The sequence below is a fragment of the Eptesicus fuscus genome, chromosome 2, assembly GCF_027574615.1.
Source record: "Eptesicus fuscus isolate TK198812 chromosome 2, DD_ASM_mEF_20220401, whole genome shotgun sequence".
NCBI lineage: Eukaryota > Metazoa > Chordata > Mammalia > Chiroptera > Vespertilionidae > Eptesicus > Eptesicus fuscus.
In genome coordinates this window covers 47,082,474-47,101,146 of record NC_072474.1, presented here as the reverse complement: position 1 = coordinate 47,101,146, position 18,673 = coordinate 47,082,474, and the positions used below count along the sequence as shown (strand labels likewise).

Here is an 18,673-nt window from a genome sequence, read left to right as displayed (position 1 = left end):
AGAAAATTTAGGGACCCTCACAACAGTGTGGTGATTGCTGGGGGGGAGGAGGTGGAGGAGGGGGTAGGGGCCATAGATGGAGGTGACAGGAGACTTGACTAAGGTGGTGAACATTACAATACAGGGTACATATGATAGATTTTAGAATTGTGCACCTGAAACCTGTATAATTTTGTTAACCAGTTTTACCCAATAAGTTCTTTAAAAGGGAAAGACAAAGAAAAGAAATTGAAGTTACACAGCTAAAAGCTGAGGAACACCAGGGATTGCTGGGAGCCACCAAAAGCTAGGAAGAGACAAGAAAGGACTCTTGCCTACAGACTTCAGAGGGAGCATGGTTATGCTGACACCTTGATGTCCAACTTCTGGTCTCTCAAAACTGTGCGAGAATCAATCCCCGTTGTTTAACACACCCAGTTTGTGGTAATTTTTCCAGGCGTCCTTAGGAAACTAAACACACCTACCTAACACCTGGTCCTCAATTTTAAGTCCATTCTATGGAATAATTTTGAATTTGAATTCTTTTCTCTTTTTTTTTAAATATATTTTATTGATTTTTTACAGAGAGGAAGAGAGAGGGATAGAGAGTTAGAAACATCGATCAGCTGCCTCTTGCACACCTCCTACTGGGGATGCAACCAAGGTACATGCCCTTGACCGGAATCGAACCTGGGACCCTTGAGTCCGCAGGCTGACGCCCTATCCACTGAGCCAAACCGGTTTCGGCTTGAATTCTTTTCAATTATTACCACTCTTTAATTGTTATTCCCAAAATGTCTATCCATTCTTTCAGCAAAGGGCTACTTACTCCCCCAACCCTGAATGAAGAGTGTGAATGCTCATAAAGAAATAAAACCTCTCCCCTAATACTTGGTTGTTTATACTCACATCAATGGCAAAAATCATTTTATATAAACCATATATTAACCTACTTAAATATAGCACTGGCACATTTCCTAACGATGTCCATACATAAGAACACAGGATTTCTAAACACCATTGTCTTCAGTCTTGACAAATCATCTGACTTCCAGCTGTTCAAACAGCCCTTGGAAGTTAAATCAAATCGCTTGAAGGTAGATTGTTGCTTGGTCCCTAGGTCACTGCGAAGACTTACCGAAGATCCAATCAAATGTGTCTACTCCTCTGCCAAACAACTCCACCAAGAAGATTCTTATAATTTTGGGAAGGGATAGGGGCAGGGAAGGGAGGAGGCATAAAAGGAAGATGGCAAAGTGGTTAGGGGAAACCCACTTCCATAGCAGCACTGCCTGGTGATTGCTTGATTACTGATGTTCTAAAGCAGCAGTTGTCGCTGAACTCAGCAGTGAGATAATGAACTTTAAAATATCAACTCAAGGATTCTCATTTCGGAGCTCATCTATATTCAAGGTATCCCCGGCCTGAGTCTAGTACAGAGCCTGACACGTATAAACGCTCAAATCCAGTGCGTGATGGTCACTGGGAGACCTGTCTGCAGGTTCTAGTAGTGGTCTTTCCAGAAAGCAAAAAACAAAACAAACAAACAAAAAAAAAATAGAGAAAAACTCTCTATTCTCTGCGGATTGAATATTTCCTTACGCCGAGCTGTGGACCAAAACCACCGCTGTAACTCCAGCCACAGCAATTGTCATAAAGGCCTCACAACGCCCTAAGCGAGTTCAACGTAAGTCATAACCAGCAGTTTAAGACCTCACCAAACCCCAGCAGATGTTCAGACTTCCCTGGGCAGAAGTCAGTTCTGATACAGAAATTCCAGCTTCATCTGTGAAGATCTGGGTGCCACTGAGACACTTTAAAGGGAACACGGAGATGAGATTTATGTTTATACACGGCGTGCTTGGCGCCAGGCCGAGCCAACCATCCCTCCCCAGGGGCTCGGGGCCGCCCGACCGCGCCGCGCGCCGCCGCCTCCGCGCAGCCCCGCACCCCGGACGACCTGACCCCGCGGGCGCTTCAGGGGGCGTCCCCGTCCGCCTGCCCTCGGGGCCCCGGGAGCGCCGCCGGGGACACGGAGCTACGCGGGGCCCCTGACGTCCTGGCCGCCGTCCGCGCCCTCTCCGGCCTCCGCCCCGCAGCGCCCGGGGGCACCGGAGCCCAGCTGGGCGCGGGGCCCGGGGCGCAGGGCGCCCCCAGAAGCGCGGGCTTTCCCCACCCCCGGCGGCGACCCCACCTCCCGCCCCCGCGGCGTGCACGCGTGTGTCCGTCCGTCTGTCTTCTCTCTCGACGTCAGTGGGAATTTCCAGCCAGGAAGTGAGAGAGTGAGCAAGAGAGAAAGACAGAGAAGTGCACCGCGGGCCGGGGCAGGAAGAGGAGGTTTCGCCACCGGAGCGCCCGGCGGCGCGCTGACAGCTTCCCCTGCCCTTCCCGGCCTTCGCGCCTCTCGCCGCCGCCGCCCTCGGCTCGCGCCCGGCCGCCGGCCCCGCTCCGAGCCCCGCGCAGCCCAGGCCAGAGCCGCCGCGGCCGGGAAGGCGGCGCCGCCGCGGCCCGGCCACCGCGCGCCCCGCGCCTCCCTCCGCCCGCGCTGCGACATGGCGCGGCGCTGACCGGCCCCGCGAGACCGCGCGCCGCCGCCCGGCCCCGAGCCGCCCGCACCCGGCCCCGCTCCGGCCCCGCCGCCGCCGCCGCCGCCGCCGCCGCCGCCCCGGCCCCAGGCCCGCGCCGCCCGGAGGGGAGCCCCAGGCGCGGGGAGGCCGCGCGCCGCCGCGCCACCAGGGTAAGCACATTCGGGCGAGAGTGGCCACGCCGGGACCTGCGGCCCGAGTCCCGCCACCTCCCGCCCCGCACCCCGCGGCCCCGCGGACTTCCTCATTCCCGCGCTAACTGCTGGGCAGCACCGTAGGAGGAGGTTGACAGGAGCGGAGAGGCGCTGGAGATTGGCGACGGAGGGCAAGGCACATCCGGACGCGGCGGGGCCGGCGACCCGAGGCCGCGGCTGCCCAGCTGTCCTTTCTCTCCACCTCCCTCCGCCGGGCGGGAGCGGGACCCAGAGGGCAACTCTCGCAAACTTTTTTTTTCCCAATTCCCACCCCCACCCCTGCTGGGGCACGGCTTGGGGGTTGAGGTGCGCTTGGGCTCGGAGGCGAGTGGGGATGGTGGTTGGTGCAGTGCTGAACCAGATTTCGCCCCAGGGCGTTCCATGAAATGAAAGCAGAAGTCACGGCAGTCCCCTGGGCTGGGAAAGCCCTCCCCAGCTCCCCAGATGGAAAGGGACAGTCTTATTCCTTCGTCTGCTACTTCAGAAAGAAGCGCCCCCCCACCCCCCACCCCCCGCCACCACCACCACACACACACACCCAGGACATAATATATTCACCTAGGATAGGTCCTGTACATTCACTTTCAACATAAGGAGGGCTTGATACTGATCCTACAGGGCCTGGCACTTAAGAGGGAAAAGAAATTACCTACTTAGAGCACTTTTTAGACGCTCTGGTTATGTAAAACCCTTGAGCAACGGTACCCTGTATTGTGCGTGACCTCTACAACTAAAGGATAGGAACAAAGCCTTGCCTAAATACAAGTTTTCTCATGGTCTTGAAAAACAAACACCGATGGAGATGCTTGCCCTGATTTATTAGTGCTGGTCTATCCTGAAACCTAAACGGGACTTCGTGATACAGGATCTGATTATCAAGATTTAAGATGTTTTTCATGGACTTGTTAAGTAGGGTTTTTCAACATTGCAGCTTATTAAATAGGCGTATTTAACCCAAAGACTTTGTTATAAAGCCCATGATCTAAGAAAATGACTGCTATTACTAAAACACTTAATAGCTGGGGCATACAAATGTTCTTCTACAAACTGGTGATCTTTGGTAAACACGTAAAACTTGGGATCAAGATGTTCAGTGCTTATTTTTCTAGCAAAATACCTTAATTGGATATTGTTTAGTACTCCTAAGTTGCACTAATGTTCGTTCAAACTTTAAAAAGGACACTTGATTAACATAAAGCCCTTCCTTGATGTATGCTGTTTTCTTGATTTCAGTATTGTGCTTTCTAGAGACTTTTACTGTTGGATGTGCTAAATCAATGATGTAAATTATTTAAAGCAAAATAGTCTTTTGAGCTTATGAACGTGAGAAGCCAGGAAATAAAAAGATTTGTGTCTTGTAGCCTTTTGCATTTAATTACGTAATGAAATCGGTAAAGTGAGAAAAACAAATGGAATCTCCTGAAATTCTTCATCCCTATGGATATGCCTGCAGCTCCTCAATTTGCTCTGGAGCTTTGTTTAAATAAAATGCCTTCCTGGGCCACAGCCTACTGGACAGATGTGAACACAAGGGAAGACTCATGGTGTGTAGATTTAACCTGTTTGCAAGACTTTTTAAAGAAGAAAAGATAATCCACTTAGGGGTGGTGGCGGTTTGAAAATTTATATTTTTCTTTTGTAATTTCGGTCTTAGCTTATGTTCTGCAGTTGGCATTCACGTGGGTTGTCTAAATGCCCCTGTTTTTCAAGCCCAGTTAGTAAATAGTGGAGTAACCATACAAAAATAGCTGTTCCCCTTTGTAAGCACTGCTTTGATCTTTGTACTTCCTTCTTCTACCTCTTCGACAAGAGCCTCTGTGATGACCGAGTTGCAGCTGGTTAAAGCTCAGTTAGTCTGGAATAGGCAGGACTTCAGATGTAGTTGATCCTATTCCTCATATTTCTCTTGTCATGTTCCCTGGAACAAATTGAAGCTAGTTTGAGAAACTAATATTTACTCAGGTTGTTTTCACTCCTGCTTTTAGACTTCCAGATAATGGACGAAGTAAGTTACAGTAAGTTAACTTGACTTTCAGGGGCTGCTCCTTGTGGTAGATAGGAGGTCTAGATAAGGAATGGGAGGTTATAGGGATCTGGGACTCTCGTTCAAGCAGCAAGACCTTATTTTTCACCTAATTTATGAGAGGTATTCCCCTGTTCAGAAGAGGTGAAAGTTCTGGCTTCTGGGGGAAGTGGTTACTTTATAACCTTCAATTAGTTTGAACTTGGGAGAAGAAAGTACAGTAGTTGACATTTTAAAACAACACATTAAAAAAATAATGTCTGAGTTTCCATATGGATTTTTATAGTCCAATATCATCTTTTTCCTTCTCCAGAACTTACTGGTAAATGTCCTGTTCTGAGCATAGAGATGAGTGCAGTAGGAAGTGTTTCTGGAAATGCAGGTAGTTTAACCAATAGAGTAAATATTGAGATTATGCCCTTCTGCAGGTTGATCATGAATCACATTAGCAGCAGTGGCTCAGAATCAATGGCTACACAAACTCCTCATTGGTTTACCTTACTTAGTAGGAAAGTTGTATTGTTTGCTAGATTGATTTTCTGTTTATAATACGAATCCTATAAGGTGGCATGATTATTATATGTTACAAGAAGAGAAGAGAGAAGGAAGCATAGAATTTAGTGCTGGAGGACACTTTTAAGTCTTCTGTTTCTACATGTCTGATTAGAGTTAATTGACAACTTCTTTCTTGGTGACCAATAAACCACACTGAGCCAGTTGACCCTGCTTTCTGGAAGTTCATCTCATTTGCACTCTTGCACTATAAATACTGAACTCACTATAGTGTTATTAGAGGTGAGCAGATAAATCATCAGAAGCATATATACCCCTTTGAGTTGACCCTGTCACTTTTTAGGAGACCCTGAGGGTTTGAAGAACTAGAGACATTCAGCCTCAGAGAGGAATGTTTGGATTTGTGGCACGGTCCTGGCTCCTTGACTATGCGAGTGGGCGGGCGTGTGTGTGTGTGTGTGTGTGTGTGTGTGCGTGCGTGCGTGCGTGTGTGTGTGTGTGTGTGTGTGTGTGTAATAAAAATAGATTAATAATTGAAACCAGCCAATTTGGTAGAGTTAATAGTTGGAGTACATAACCAAGACATTTATCTTTGTGATAGTTCATTAATGAGTGTCCAGGGCCTCACTGTTAGATTTTTTAAAAGTAGTAGTGTTTTTTTCATAATGAAATTGCTTTATGCCTTTGGTTTCTGCTGTGTTAAAGAAGGTATTCCTGAGTGCAATAGCAGTGCAACAAACTATCTTTCATATTTTCAGATGAGATTGGTAAACCTACCCTTGAAGATCAGCTAATGGTTTAGAAAATAAATTGTGAAATAAAATCTTATTGCTGCACTATGAATAATTTAACGTCAACAGCTTTACCAAAGTGTGTAATATAAGGTGTGATTTCTTAAAGATTATAAGAATCCTCAAGAGTATAGGTGATGATTGAAAATATTTGTTTTATTTAGAGTATCAATAATAAATATATTTGAAACTTTAAAAAGAAATCATTAATTATTCTCTTCTCATATTTTCTGTAGTCATTACTAGATTTAATTATCAGTAAAACAAGTTTTACCTGCTTTAATTTGTTGCCTGTTTTGAAATTAGAATAATGAAATGGGTGGTTTAATTCCCCATTACAAATTAGCTTATTTTCATTTACATTTTACCATGAGGCCAAAAATCTTATAACCAGCTTTATTATGATTCGTACTTTTAACAGATATTAATAAATTTAAACTGTCCATAGATTCAATTTCTTTAAATTATGAAAAAATTCTGACTGAGCTTTAAAGAAGACTGTAAAGATTCCATATTCTTTAAGAGCCTATGTATGAAAAAAATAATAAAAAGGAGAGGAAAAAGAGCTACCTGAGAGAATAAAAATCCTGCAGTTCCAGTTTTAAAAAGATCACATCTATACTGACAACTATCTGACACTGAACATTGTGCTTGTTGGTACACACTGAGCAATCAGTAACTATTTGTTGAATGAAGGAATGACATAAGTTTAGATTTGTTTGTTTAAAAAAGGGCAACCGTTTTCTGCAAGGAACAAGAATTATACCACTTTGCCTTGCCTTCTGGGAAAAAAGGAGCCAAAAGCTAGTTCTTACTTCTTAGATATTCCTTTCTTATCTAAAGGACACTTGAAGTTTACTAGAACAAGTAATTTATTCAAAAGTACCAGCGCCTTCCAAAAGGGAAGCATTTCATTCTGAAAGAGGAGTTTATGAACTGGAAAAAAATGGCTTTTAGTTTCAAAGTTTTAAAGGCACTCATCAAACAAGGTAATAAAGTAATTGAAATGGTAAAAGGCTCTTATGCAAGTTTTAAAAAAAAGTAACTTTTTGGCTAGGCTAGAATTCCTCTGAGCTCCATTGAAACTGTAATTTCAATGCTAGTATCTCCAGGAAAGGAAACAATGTTACAAGCACTGCCTTGTAATCCAAAGATTGTTAAAGCCTATCTAAATTAATCAAAATGTAAACACAAATATGCATTAAATACTTACCACATATAAAAACTGGGGTAGGAGGGGAGTTACTAGCTGGAAACCTCAGGAACTAGCAGACAGCAAGATTTACTGTACTTTGCACTTTTGTACTTTAATGATTTTGTGACTGTAAAACCTGGGCCTCATCATGCCAGTTTTTGTTGTTGTTGTTTTTATTATTTCTCAGTTGTAGCATTTTCAGAAAATCGTCCTCGAAACTCTGACTCTGTTTATTCTGTATGGACACAGTGTATGAAATGAAATATACCACCCAGACTAGAACAGAGCACAGTGCCAACACCCTCCCTCCTGGTGTCATTGTGCCCCCAGGGAGCGAAAGAACCATTTTATTGAAAACTGCCGACTTCAGTCCCCTCTGCTTTGCTGCCCACCTCATTCTGGTTCTGACCCTGGCCTCTCTTCCAATCACTTCTAATCCTACAGTCAAGTTTAAAAAGTTAATTTTAAAAACTGTTTACAAATACATAGATGTATAATGATTTTTGTTGTTGCCAACAAACTGAGGAAGAAACTAAATGTTTACTTATCTAACAACTGCACTGTAAAGATGTCATTGTTAAAAAGGACTCTGAAAGTGAATAACAGCAGTGCTTGTTAGTTAAAACAATAAAACACTCCAAATATTCTGACTGTAGCTTCCCTATGAGAAGAGCCCAGGGAATAATAAATTTTGCTGTGTTCTGGTACATGATCAGTGCAATCTACAGCTGCTGGGTGGGCATGAAGAGAAGTGTAAACAAAAACCCAAAGTTATAACACTGTCCTAATCTTTACCATACTAGCCATACATTTTTAAAAAATATATTTTATTGATTTTTTACAGAGAGGAAGGGAGAGGGATAGAGAGTTAGAAATATGGATCAGCTGCCTCCTGCACACTCCCCACTGGGTATGTGCCCGCAATCAAGGTACGTGCCCTTGACCAGAATCAAACCTGGGACCTCTGAGTCCGCAGGCCGACGCTCTAGCCACTGAGCCAAACTGGTTAGGGCCTAGCCATACATTTTATAGTGGAAAATAAAGCTATTGGACTTCTCTTAGATTTTAGCCTTTTGATATATGAGGCTCAAAATATAAAACTGCATAAAGTTTTAAGCACACCTTTTAATTAACATTTAAGATGTAATTTGGTCTCTATAATGAATTTTGTTTGTCAAAATAGCAATTCTTTTTAAGTTTTTATTTATTACTGCTTATCATTTGGAATAAATATATTATAGTATATTTCAATGTCAGGACATTGAAATATACTATAATACGTTCATCCTCCTTACCTCCAAAAAATCCTGACATATATTAAGCATGAAAGCAAAAAATTAAAAGTGATGACAAACTTCCTTATCAAACTACTTATCTATTGGTTCAGTGCCCAAACCTGCAATTCATTTAAATAGTTAAAATAAATTACTTAATTATCTTAGAAAATATGCCTTCCCAGACAAGAATATTAGGAATGGAGGAAATGACTATTTTTTAAATGTTTTAACATGAAATCCTGACTCATGTCTTACTGATATTTGAAGAACTTCTTTGTCTGCCAGTTCTTAACTTAGGTATAAGTTTATTTTCTAGGATTTAACCATTTATTGGTGTTTGATCATTAAGACTTGATGTATAAACTTGTGTCTTTTTCTTTTAAATGTAGGCTAGGTGTGGTGGTGAGGTCAAAGGTAAAGAGTCCCTTACAGTTTACGGCATCTAGATAATGCTGTCTGTATGCTACAAACACCTGTATGACTTATGCAGTTAAAATACAGATGTGAAAGGGTGGAAAGAGTATGGTTGGCTGTTCACATAGAGGAAATTCAAAGTAGAAAAGAAGAAACATGAAAAAGGTAAAGAATATAAATTAAACATTATATATTATAGTTCTATTGGATTTCAGGAAAGTACTTAAGGGAATACCCAAAACCATTGGTTTATATAAAATTAAAACTGAATAAAAAATATCTGGGAAGTAGGAAAGATTAGTTTTTTGAAATGTGCTCACACTGATGATTTTCAAGGCAACCAAGACAGTATGGGAAATACTTTATGTAGGAGATGGATTAAAATGAGCCAAAAATATAGCTAGTCCCATACTGTATTCATTTAATTCATTTATTTTTTATGCTAATATATAGTAAGGTATGTAAGTTAAGTGTTATGTGTGTGTGTTTCAAACCTATGAGTCTTGAAAATTTGGCCAAAACAAAAGATAATGAAAGCACAGATAAAAGTTTAGGGGGAAAGTTCTCTATAAAATTAGATCTTGAACTTTACTATTGACTTGAATGTGAAAAAGAAAATAATGTAGAAAGTGAATCAGAATTCAGAGAAAAGGGTAAATTCTGTATATCATAGATGAGAATGGGAGGATCATAATGAAAGAAGCAGAAGGAGATTGCCCTTGAAAAGAAGGTTTGTACAGACATTTCACTGTGAATTATCCTATTTTTAATTAATTAAAAACAATGGTCATTTCCCCCACATTCTGAGAACACTTTAGAAGTGATTAAGCAAACCTCAGAATACCTGGGAAATTGAAATCAGAATCATGGTATGTGACAACAATTAAGTGTACTTCCTTGCTCTCATGCAAATCATAGCATTCATTTGAAGTAATATCTTTATGTTTTCTCTCCATGTGTTTACCCAATTTCCTGTTTTAGACATTTAACTGAATTTAACAACCACACCTTAGACTATTTTAATATTTCCTAACTATTTTAAAACATTACCTTATTGGTCATTTACCCTGAAGTTCTTTGTCATGATGGGCAGGGACAGTATCCCATTTCTCTTAGAAAGTCCATTAGAATAGTCCATGTTGTTTAAAGAGGCAGTTTAATCCTATGTTGAAATAAATGGATGATTGGGGTGGGGGGCAGTTGTGCTATGTTTATTAAATATCTGTTACACTGAAGGAGCCCAGTCATTTTGGGCAAGCCACAGAAAATGATAATTGTATTGCTGAGGCACTTACATATCGCATAGATGTCCCCATCAGTATGCCAATATCCAATTAGTCATCCCCACGCACCAAGGTGGTACCCTAGCACACTAGGGAATGCAGTCGTTAGCCACTGTGGTCCATTTAGTAGGTGTCCCACGCCAGAAATCTGGGAACCCATTCTTCACGCATACTCACTTATCTCCTCCAGTCAAGCCCCAAGTTCTACGCTGGTATCAACTCAGCCGCCTCCTCATCTCCAGAATTCATTTCTTCCTCACTGAATTTCTAGTTTTATGTTTGCACTGCCTCCTAATACCTTATCTCCTGCTTCTATTCCATCCTTTAGTCCAGCAAAAGGGTCACATTTCTAAAGTGCAAGTCTAATCATGTCAGGATCTTTATATTTCTGAAATGGTTCTTCGTTATCTTCGCAAGCTGATGGCTGCACACCTCACCTCCCACCCTTGCTCCTCGCCCATCCCCCTCCTTCTCATATCATCCACATCAATTTTCAGTTCCTTGTCCACCATATTTTCTCACTTTGAGTGCCTCTACATACACGCTTCTTTCTTAGCCATAGTGCTAACTGCACAATCTTCAGGCATGACTCAGGCATCCCCATTTCTCTCTCCTTCTATTCATTCTCCCTGACCGACCCTTAACGAACAATGTGCCCCCCACCCATGTTCTCTTGACTTCTTATGCAATCCAGGCAGAAAATATGTTCAGGGCAGGGACTTTGTCTTACTTTTTATTTGCACAGTCTATTGATATTTTGTCTAGTTATTTACATATTCATTTCAGCAAACTTACTGGGTGTTGTGCAAATAAAAAGTAAAAAAAAAAAATGAGAGTTGAATTAAATGAGTATCTACCTCCAAAATTGTTTATTTAATGTAAGAGTGTTATTTGGAAGATTTCAGATTTTCTTACCATATTGAGATAGATAGATCAACTTAAGAAAAATGCAAGTTACAAAGACGATTTTTGATTACCAATGTGATAAATATAAGGAACTCTCCGTGCACCGGGCCTCTAGTATAATATAAGAACTGGACAATACTATGCTTCCATTTGTCTTCTTCCATTCCAATGTGCTGTTTATTATACATTTTACTTATGTATATGTTATAAACCCCCAAATAGATTGTATTTTTTTAATAGCAAACAAGAAAAAAAGTGTTATACTCACCTACATATTCATAATCTTTGGCGTTTTTCATTCTTTCATGTAGGTCCAAGTTTCTATCTGGTATCATGTCCCTTTAGCGTGAAGAACTTTCTTTTTAACATGTGTTTTAGCAGGCCTGCTAATGGCGAATTCTCTCAGCTCTTGGATATTTGAAAAATGATAATTTAACCTTTATTTTTAAAGGATATTTTTTCTAAGTATAGAATCATACACTGATCTTTTTTATTCCCTTCAGCACTTGCATTATTGTTTCCAATAAGAAGTTAGCCGTTATAATTATCTTAATTCCCCCTATCCCTTGGTGCTTTTAGGATTTTTTTCTTTAGCATTAGTTTTTAACAGTTTGGCTGTAATGGGATCAAGCATGGTTTTATTTGTCTTTATCCAACATGGGGATCTTTGAGATTCTTGTATTTATGGTTTGATTTTTTAAAAATCAAATAAAGAAAATTTCTGATGATTATTTCTTCAGCATTTGTCTCTTCTCTCTCTTTGTAGGACTCTAACTTGCAGGCTACTTGATATTGTCTCATAGGTCACTGAAGGGGTTTAATTCTTTCTGCCTTTTTTCTCCATGTTTCAGTTTGGATACATTTTATTGGCCATTCTTTAAGTTTATTGATCCTTTATTCTACAATGTTCAATATGCTGATAAGTCCACTTAGTGAAATTTCATTTTGGTCTAGAATTTTTCATTGGATCTTTTTATTTTTAAGAGTTTTAATTTCTCTGCTGAGATTTCCTATCTGTTCATTCATTATGTCCACTTTTTCCTTTACATTCTCAAACATATTGCTATTAGTAATTTAAAAGTCATTGGTTGTGCCCTGACTGGTGTGGCTCAGTTGACTGGGCATCATCCCATGTACCAAACGATAGCTGGTTCCATTCCCAGTCGGGGTACATGCCTGGGCATGTGGGCTCAATCCCCAGTAGGGGGTGTGCAGGAGGCAGCCAGTCAATGCTTTGTTCTCATATTTATGTTTTTCTCTCTCCCTCTCCCTAAAAATTAATAAAGATATTTTAAAAATAAAGTCATTGGTTGCTAATTCTAGCATTTGTGTCATTTTTTGAGTCATATTTTCCTACTTCTCTACATGTTTTGGTATTTTTTTTGTACATTGTACAGAGTATAGATTTTTGTCTTTTTAAAAGAGCATTGAGTTTTCTTGTAACAAGCAAAAAATTTACTGGTGAATCACCTGGTTTTATTAAAATGGATTTAGAGTGGCCCTTATTGTAGGGTATATCCCTTAATCCCATTGCATAGTCCTTCTGGAATCCCAACTGAATGCTCAGATTGTTCATTGATGTCTCTTCACCTTGGATATTTGGAACTTCGGTGTCTCTCAGAAGTTCCAGGAACTTCTGGAATTTTTATTCAGCTCTTAGATCCCAAGAATCTGTTTTCTAGTAGGTTTTGCAGAGTCTTGTCCTACACAAGCATGGCTTAATATTTGGCTAAGGACTAGAGGATTCCCCTCTGCAAATTTCTAAGCCTCTTTTTCTATGTGAATCCTTCCTTTCTGATACCCTGCCTAGTGAGATTGTTTCTCTCTTGGTGCTCTACTTCCTTGTGTCATGGTTTGGAACATTCTGTCAATCAAAAGTGAATTTGAAGCTCACCTCAAGTGTTTCCATTATCTTATGTTGTTCATCCCTATGCTGTTTTTGTCCTCTGTCGTAGATTATTGCTTCAATTATTTTGTATAGTTTTATGGTTGAGTATGGCTAAAAGGCAAGTTCATTAACTGTTACTCTGACATGACTAAAACCAGAAGTTCACATTTTGACAAATAAGAAGTTGCAGTATTTCTTGTTATTCATGCAATATTAATTAAAAAGTACTTAATGTTGCCTTGGCTGGATTGCTCAGTTGGTTAGAGCACTGTCCCAGTACGACAAGGTTGTGGGTAATCTCTATTTAGTCACATACAAGAAGCAACCAATGAATGCATAAAGAGGTGGAACAACAAATCAGTGTTTTTTCTTTCTCTTTCTTCCTCTCTCTCTCTCTCTGAAATAAATTTAAACAATTTTAAAAATAAAATTAAACAAGCAACAACTGTTTAAAAAGTACTTAATGCTTACTGATTTGGAAATACAAAAAAAGAAACCATCATGTCTACTCTTAGACATTTATATCCACTTAAGAAGATGTTAATATAGAGATTAAAGTTAAATTTCTGTAAAACAGTATCTTGTCAACTGTAAAATCCCCAATATACTTAAGTGTGATAGCCTTTCGGTGGACTACAGAGCTATAGGTTATAGGGGAAATATAGGGTTTCTTGGCAGAGGTCGGATTTGAGTAGAGGCTTGAGGAACCAGTAGTATTTAAGTAGGAAATACGGCATTTCAGGATGTAGGACATACTTTCAACAAATATACAAGATGGAAATGACCAAGGTGTTTTTGAATGACCAGTCTGCTTATAGTAGAGGGTTTGGTTGCTGTATAATTATAGGAGATGCTTATAACATGATTTAATATAGTAATATGCTGAATGGTTTTGAGCTTTTGATTATCTTGTAAGTAGTACGGCAATAATGTAAAAGAATTTTAAGGAAAAAGTAACACCACAGTAAGGGAGAACAGTAGGGAGATTATTATTGTCATTCAGAGGTGAGACAATGAAGGTTTAAGTAGGATGAAACAGTGGAAATGGAACAGAGAGGGAAATACAAGAAATAATACACCCCACCCCCCAATATCAGCAGAAATTGATTATTGACTGGATATGAGTGAGGAAAAAGAAAAAAAAAAGGTGACTGAAATTTTGAACTTGAGTACCTGACAGAATGATTGATATAATGGCAGAAATTGGGAAGGCAAGAATAGGGTCTGTTGCTGCAGGAATGATGAATTTGGTTTTAGATATTGGAGAATTGGAGGGTTTGAAAAGATGATTAACTTGTTTATAATGGTATCACTACTTAAAGCTAACAGGTATTATTAATATTGACATTTTAAAGGTTTTTTTTTAACCAATTTTATTTCTGTTTATACCACAGGTTTTTGCGTTGTTGTTTTTTTGTTTGTTTGTTTTGTTTTGTTTTTACTAATGTAGTTGTTTCTTTTGTTCATTTGGAACTGAATAAGCCAATAGAGTAAAAAGGACAGTAAAACTTTTGATGTCTCAATTTCTTTTCCCACTTTATTATAAACATATTGTTTACTATGCTATCTGAATAGGACCCTAACAAAGAAAGTGTAATTACTGAGTTACCAAGATAACTAACCCATGCCACACATATCCTCCATTTCCCACAACACACACCAGGTTGCATTGAGTTTGCCTCTTTGTCTTTCTGCTTACTCAGCTTAATGCCTATTCACATTAGTTATCTTCTGCTGCTTATAAAAAATCACTACATAGTTCATTAAAACACAAACATTTGTATTTCTCCCCATGCGGTGGGCTATCTAGGTAGTCTGGGCTGCCTCTGCTGATCTCTGAAATATTTTGGCTGCTCAGTAGGTGTTGTTTGGTCTAAGGGAGCCTCAGCTAGGATTTTCCCTCTCTGCTCCACGTGGTCTCTCGTCCTCCAGTGGGCTAGCCCAGGCTTGTTCACCAAGATTCAAGGCATGGAGACATAGATTTTACCTTTCGTGGAGTGGAGTTGCAAAGAATTTTGTCCATTGCTTTCAATCTACCACAACTATAAGCTTTGTGAGTACAGGGACTGTGTCACTCTGTTTACTTTGGTGTCTTTGCTGACACACAGTAAGCCTCGTAAGCCCAAGTATTTTTATTTATTTTATTTATTTTGTTTTTTTAAATATATTACTTTATTGATTTCAGAGAGGAAGGGAGAAGGAGAGAGAGATAGAAACATCAATGAAGAGAGAAAATCATTGATCGGCTGCCTCCTGCACACCCCCTACTGGGGATCAAGCCCGCAACCCAGGCATGTGCCCTTGGCCGGAATCGAACCTTCAGTCCGGAGGCTGACGCTCTATCCACTGAGCCAAGCCGGCTAGGGCCCACGTATTTTTTTAAAAAAATGAATGACTAAGTTAATGAAGTATTCAAGGAGCATTTAAATATATCTTATTTTTAAATATGGACATACTTTGATTATACCATTAGTGAAGATGGTGTTTTCTATGGATATGTTTCTGTGTTTCAGGAAAACCTCTTTATCCTCCTTCTGTACTCTGACGTTGGCCAAAGGATATAAGTAAAACAAAACAGAAAGCTGAGTTAAATTGTTTGGTATTTTTACCTTCACATTTGATTGTCTGAGGAAGACTTCAGTTGAGTTTTGTGTATTGTCACAGTTCCCTTTTGCTTTTCAGGCCATGCTGTGGGTAGACTAGCTCAAACCTGAACATTCAGGAGACTTGGAGCAAGACACTGTATTAAAATAAATAAATTTGTAAGTCAAGGAGGAAAATCACTTCTGCCTCTTAGACAGATGAACAAACCATAGTCTATGGAGTCAGATTCACCAGCATTACTCTGTCAACCTAAGCAAATGACTTACTCTCTCTAAACCTGAGTCTTTTCATCTGGGACAGTATTTCTCAGGATTATAGTGAGAATTAAGTGAAATACGTAAAGCATGGGAGGTAGTCAATCAAGTTTAGTTCTTTCTCCATGTGAACCCAAGCACTTGACATGAAGCAATGGCATTCATCAGGGTTTCTCATTCTTCACATTGACATTTGGATCGGATATTTCTTTATTGTGAGGCACTGTCTATGCATTATAGAATGTTTAGCAATATTCCTAACCGCTACACATTAGATGCCGTTAGGACCACCCACCCAGCTGTGATAGCTAACAATGTCTCCAGACATTGCCAAATGTCCCTGGAGGAAAAATGCAAACATTTTACTCAGCAGTGATAAGGATAGGAATAAAGAGGGAATGTGGCGATATACCCATAACTATAGGATGGAAAAGAAATAAAAATACTTTATTTTTCTCAGAATGCCAAAAACTTTTACTATCTCAATTGCTCTTCCCAATCTATATATATAAAAGGCTAATATGCTAAGTGTCCCTCCATCTTACCAGTCACTATGACATGCACTGATCACCAGGGGGCAGATTCCCAATGCAGGAGCTGCTGAGCTGCAGTGACTTGGCAGCAGCAGTTCTTGGGTGACACACCCTGAAACCAGAGAGTAGAGAGCCCAGTTCCTCGCAGGGCTGCACGATTCCACCCTCGGCTGTGGGTTATATGTTGCTGGGACACTGTTGGCCTGAATCTGGTTTACTGCACACTTGAGTTTGCGTTCCACACCCTGTATGACAGCAACTTTGCAGAGTACCCTCTCACACTCCAGGACCCCTCGGGGGATGTCAGCCAGTTTCGGCCTGATCCCCACAGGCCAGGCTGAGGGACCCCACCTGCCGGAGGGACCCTGTGCACTGCACAGGAGCCTCTCGAGCCATGGTGCCACCCCAGGTTCGCTCCAGGGCGTGTTCAGCCCGTCTTGCCCAGTCCTGCCCCACCGGCAACCTTCTAATTAATTTTCTTTCAATGTGCACGAATTCGTGCACCGGGCCACTAGTTTGTTATAAACATTATTATGCCAACTAATAAAATGGCTAACATATGCTCTGTATCACTAACTGACATCAAGGCCAGCATAAGGAGTCCTTAGTGATGACAGCAAGACCAAGGCCACATGGTTGGACCATTAAGCTTGAATGAATTAATGGTTGAATGTTGTATATATATATCTGCCATCCCTATTAGACTGACATTAAATTGTGAACAGGGACCTTATCTTATATCAACTCCAAGCACAATGTGTTTGAACTCACTAGGTAGCTATTCTAGATGTTAGTTGGTCACATTGCACCCAAATGAAACACCAGAGAGCTGGAAGTAGATGGAAGAATGGAAAAATATGGAAAATGAGTTTATAAAAAGCTGTATATGGTGGGACACAAATATTTATTCTTTTTCAAAAACTTTAAAAATCAGCTGTTGTGAGAAAAGTAACTAAACCCACCATTAACTTTTCTGCCGTCTTCACTAAGCCAATATATCATCAGAAAGATGTAAAAAAGCACATTTAGAGCTGAATTTTTTTCTATTACATTTATTACAAAGAGGATATCAATAGTGCTTATAAATGTTTGTCTCATTCCATATTTCATGTAGTATTCACCATATGTCATCAATTGTTTAAAATGTCGGGCTTAAACTTTAAAATTCAGAATAGGACTCGATTTTCTCTTTTTTTCTATTATAATGTATATTTCCAATTACATAAATGAGTTAAAAGAGTAAGCATAGAAATGTTAACTTAGGGAGTAAAAGTCTCCATGTTATTATATAAAGATCTGAATTGCTATTTTTAACAATTACATAATATTTATGAATATAGCATAATTATGAACAATCTGCTATCAAAAGACATTTATATTTTTATTTTTTTGCTGCAGTGAATATCCTTGTACTTATGTCCTTTCACACTTGCTCATATAATTTTTGGAAGTAGAGTTGCAAAGTCAAAAGATACTGAGTGTTTTCACATTATGTGTAGTACATGTCTTGTACCTTACAGCACATTCTCTCAAAAAAAAATTTCTTCTATAAAAAGAGGCTCTGGCATATTCTTTCTCTTTATAATTTGCTAGAGGCCCAATGCCAAAAATAGGGACTTTTTTAAAACGCCGTGGGACGCGGGACAAATTGTTAAAAATCGGGACTGTCCCGCCAAAAGTGGGACAATCTGGTCACCTTACCCTAACCACTTCTGCCTGCCAGCCTAATCACCCCTAACCACTCCCCTGCCAGCCTGATTGATGCCTAACTGCTCCCCTGCCAGCCTGTTTGCCCCTAACTGCCCTCCCCTGCAGGCCTAGTCACCCCTAACTGCCCTCCCCTGCAGGCCTGGTCACCCCCAACTGCCCTCCCCTGCAGGCCTGGTCCTCCCCCCCCCCCAACTTCCCTCCCCTGCAGGCTTGATCGCCCCCAACTGCGCTCCCTTGCATGCTTGGTTCCTCCCAGCTGCCCTTGCCTGCTGGCCTGATTGCCCACAACTGCCCTCCCTTGCAGGCCTGGTCCCTCCCAACTACCCTCCTGCTGGCCATCTTGTGGTGACCATCTTGTGTCCACATTAGGGCAGTCATCTTTGACCACATGGGGGCAGCCATCTTGTGTGTTGGAGTGATGGTCAATTTGCATATTATTCTTTTATTATATAGGATTAGATAGGATAGAGGTCTGGTGCATGGGTGGGGGCCAGCTGGTTTGCCCTGAACATTGTCCCGGATCA

General features: G+C 40.7%; 1 protein-coding gene across 1 annotated transcript in view; it reads left to right on the top strand.

Moving 5' to 3' along the window:
* Nucleotides 1-2,253: 2,253 nt before the first annotated feature.
* NFKB1 (nuclear factor kappa B subunit 1) overlaps nt 2,254-18,673 on the top strand; it is a 132,928-nt gene continuing 116,508 nt past the window's right edge. The window contains exon 1 of the mRNA XM_008156643.3: nt 2,254-2,716. The gene's annotated coding sequence lies outside the window, so the exon portion shown is untranslated. The remainder of the gene's footprint in view (nt 2,717-18,673) is intronic.